The following is a 4481-nucleotide window of genomic DNA, read 5'->3' on the forward strand; positions in this document are numbered from 1 at the left end:
TTATTTATGAAACCGCCAAGTTTACTTATTCCTTGTTAGTCGAAAAAAATTACCAACTCAGAATATATAATATTGTTATATGATAAGCCCAAAAACTCCGTAGTTTTAACCTCGTAAATGATCATACTATTAGATCAATTATGTGAGTAATAATTAAGAGTTAACACCGATTCGTGTTTTTATGCATTTTCGGGCTTCAAAGTCCATTATGTGTAGAAATGTGCCACTTTAGCGAGATAAAGGAGCATAGGTCCGTTACTAAGGAGTTCCATGATTAAAGGCCAAGATTCAAGAAGACAAAGTCTTTTACGAAACCCGGTCCAAAAGTCGAAAAAGTCGTTGAGGCGTAAACAACACACAAGTCGTGAGAACTTAGAAAGGCGTCGTATCTTTGGACTCGGACTTCGGAATGGGGCCTACCTTATGTCAAAAAACGAGAAACCGGAAAGAGCTTTTACAATGGTCTAAGCCTTGATCCAATCGGAGGATCGGAAGTGGGACGAAAAAGTCTATTGAAGCCAACCGCGGTGAAGAGGCCTTTTTGGATTGAAAGTATGGATTTTTAGGCCCGATTCTCGCCTAGAAACATGGATCCAAGCCCATGCACGATTTTGGATCCGAACATATAAAAATAAAAGCTTAGCTCTTTGTGAATGGTAGATAGTTAGGTTAGAAAATAAGGGTAGCTAGTTAGACCTAAACCAATAGATAATTCTAGATCTAGTTTTTATTTAATTGTTTTTAATTAAGTTTAGCTTCAAATCCAATTCTTGTCTTAGATTAAACTCTTAGAATCATTGTTCTTCATTAGTATTGATAAATAAAATAGCTAGTTGTTAATTTCGATTCTTGTCATTTACATTTGTGTTAGATCTGATTTCATTTATTACTTTTTATTCAATTCTTAGTTATTAATTAGATTTTAATTATTGTTGAATTTAGATTAGTAAATTTCAATTCTTTATATTATGCTTAGTTTTAATTTAATCGGAAGTGATTGCGTAATGATTCTCGGCTAAACCTCCATTGAGGGGGTTGAGTAGCCTTGATGAAAGCTTGATTCCGTTTATCGTAGAGTCGTCGTAATTTCCTTTCCACTCTAGAAACGATTAGTTCACCATGAGAATGGTTTAATCGTTCACATACTAGTTATGAATTAGTAGGAATGCTATGAGTTATTAGGGATTAGGAGTAACCATATTGTTCTGCGAAGCAGTTCAATTCGGATTACGACGATTCATCGTTAGTAGGATTAAGTCGAGTTAAGGTGGAATCAATCCCCCTCTAACTCCTTATTATAGAATCAACGTAGCATTCCCATAGTTGTTCTGATAATCGACTAGTTGCATCTTGTGGGTAGTCAGATCGTAGTCTAGTTGCCAAGTCAAATCTCGTTAGACTTTAGAGTTAAGAATACTTATATCGTAGAGAACAAAGATCTGCGGAAGGACTAGGAGTGGAGCGAATCACTCTACTCCACTATATCTCATAGGATCGAGTAGAATCTTTGATAAGCAATCTAAAGACGTAAGATAGTTTTAGTTTTACTTTACGTTTTGAGTTTCATCGTTCATTTCGTAGGTAAACTATTCAATTTTACCATTTATCAAATGGCATACCGCCATCTCTTAGTTTCACTTTCGCATTGTTTTCATAGTGTAAGTACTTTTCTTAAAAGTCCCATTTCACCCACCCACCCTTGTTTGATTCATAATCGTGGTTATCCGTTTGTTGAAAAAAATTCGCGACAAAATTACACTAAAGCGCGACCCGCTTTATAAGGACGCGACTGCGCATATAAGCCCGTATACAGGCTGGTAGCGACCAGCCTTAAACAACTGTAACTTCAAGTTACACGCGACCGCATCAAGATTCTAAGCGACCCGCGCCCTAAGCTAATTTTTCTGGAATTCTACAGTTTTGATTCGAACTTTGATTTTTCAAGTTTTTCAGTATTCTAACTTGTTATAAACACCGAACACGCGTAAAACAAGACGCTTATTCATAAAGCGAAGCAAGGGCCTTGTCAATCGGTATTCCTTTCTTCCACACCTCGCGATCTCCCGTTAGAGGTTTATACTAGTATATCGAATTGTTTAGAGTGTTGGCGTGTTTAGCTAAGTTTGGTCTTAGCCTTGTATGAGGTTAAGGTGCGGCCGAACAAAACACCGAGCGTAAATACACAACAACATCAACAATCAAGTCTATCTAGTATACCACCCACTACACCTCTAGCTACTATTTCACACACACCACCGATATAATGGTGAAGAAAGAGACTCCTCTCTCTCGACTTCTACAAAGCCTCGGCGATAGCCCCAAATCTTGCATCGTTCAAGCGGACCCATGGGGATTTCGAATCCCCCAAATATTTTAATTTGTTACCCGCTTTTCATGGATTAGACCATGAAAAACCTTATCGGCTACGCGTAGGATTGAACAAGTCCTAACAACATTCCACCATCCTACGGTTGGTGCGGAACAAATTAAACTAAGGGTATTCCCTTTCACCTTAGCCGATAAAGGCGGCGTCTTTGTTAACCGCGCTGGCGCTAATTACGTGGACTCGTGGGCTAAACTTGTTCAACTTTTATGGAACATTTTACCCACTTTAAAAAAACGGATGAGATGCTTTCCAAGATTCATTTCTTTCGACAAAATCCTCATGAATCATTTTTGAGGCTTGGAATCATTTCACCGATCTCCTTATAGAGTGTCTACATCATAACTTAGCGAAAGACACGTTAGTTCGTGCCTTTTCAAAGGACTTCTACACCACCATAAAGAAGTCCTAGACATAATGAATGGGGGTAGTTTCTTAAGCAAAGGAGCCCTGGAGGCTTATAAATTTTTAAAGGATCAAACTAAAGCGAAATAACAAACTGGGGGTAGTGATGATATCCACCGCCCGCTAGTTCATCAAATACTGATTAAGGCCGGTATGTTTGAAATTAAACACGATCCCGAGCTTAAAACTCTAATCGAATCACTCACTAAAAAGGTAGAGGCCATTTACGTTCACAAAAGCCTATCCCCCGTCATGAGCGTAAATTCAAATCCATGTAGTTTACATTTGGAGCCCGACCATCCAGACACCCATCATCTATAGCATATGAGCGGGCTTGTTCCATTAATAGTGAACCTAACGCCGCGGAGACAAAATCCCAACTTCGGTTGGAGAAATAACCAACACGCCACACCTCCAGGGGTATAATAATCAATATGTTAGGCCAACACAAAGTTTTAACCAAGCTCCACCACACGACAAGGACGGTCGGGGTAATTTTAATAATTATAACAACCAAGTGCAACCTCGACAAAGTCAAGCACAAAGTCAAGGTAGTTATAAAAATTATAATGCTAATAGAGGTATCGTTAGGTAAGTAATAATTATCAAAATCCACCCATAAATAATTCCGCGTGAAATAGTTCAGTCCACACCACCACGGTGACTACTACACCCACACAACCGGATCGTCTTGACACCTTCATACAAGTGAGCCAAAACTTTTCCAAACCATGGCTCAATCTAACCAACAAACTTCTACAATCCGTTAATAATTTAACCCAACGGTTGGCTCAAGATAAAGCCCAACCTAAAGGTGTGTTTTCAGTCACGAAATACCTAATCCTAAAACAACAAATCTGACCTTTTAGGTAACCGATAATACTAGTAATTAATATGAAAATGTAGGTGAGCTAAATGCCATCACCACTCTCGGATACGGCAGAGTGGTTGATAACAAAGTGACTATGCCTATAGTTATCCCACCGGTAGCCCTACACCGCTATTTTACTAGAATCTTGAAATAGAAAGCTGAATAGCCTACCACCGTAGAGGTACCCGGTTACAACACAACCTAAAAGAAACAAAGCGGCGGTTAAACATCAGGGTGATACCATTGCTAAATATAGGCGAAACCACCGTTTCCACAAAAATTAGCCATGTTAACTAGGGATACAAATTATGAGAGATTAGGGGCGTTTTCAAGAATCTAACCATAAACCTTCCCTTCCTCGAAGCTATTAAAAACTACCACACCATGCTAAGTTTCTTAAGGAGTTGTACTACCAGCGTAAGACCAAATATACCAAAAGACGCCTTTTTAACGAACAATTCAACTCTGTCGAACATAATGGAATTGTTAATCTACAAGGACCCGGTAGCCCCTACTATACAATGCACCTTAGGAGATTCCTATCACGACAACCGCATTATTAGACACGGGGTTAGTGTTAACTTACTCCGTTTATTTGTATAGACAAATAGGTCTAGAGGCGAGATCTGAACCCACTAAAATGGCGTTGCAAATTAGTCGATCGGTCTATTAAGTATCTAAGGGTGTGGTTGAAAATATCTTTGGTAAAAATTCGGGGATTTCTACTATCCAGAACTGATTTTGTCATCCTCGTCTGAGATGTCGCTAACGACTCTGTCCCGATCATCTTAGGGCGTCCTTTCCTGGCAACTGCCAATGCGC

The sequence above is a fragment of the Coptis chinensis genome, chromosome 2 (genome assembly GCF_015680905.1).
Source record: "Coptis chinensis isolate HL-2020 chromosome 2, ASM1568090v1, whole genome shotgun sequence".
Taxonomy (NCBI): Eukaryota; Viridiplantae; Streptophyta; class Magnoliopsida; order Ranunculales; family Ranunculaceae; genus Coptis; species Coptis chinensis.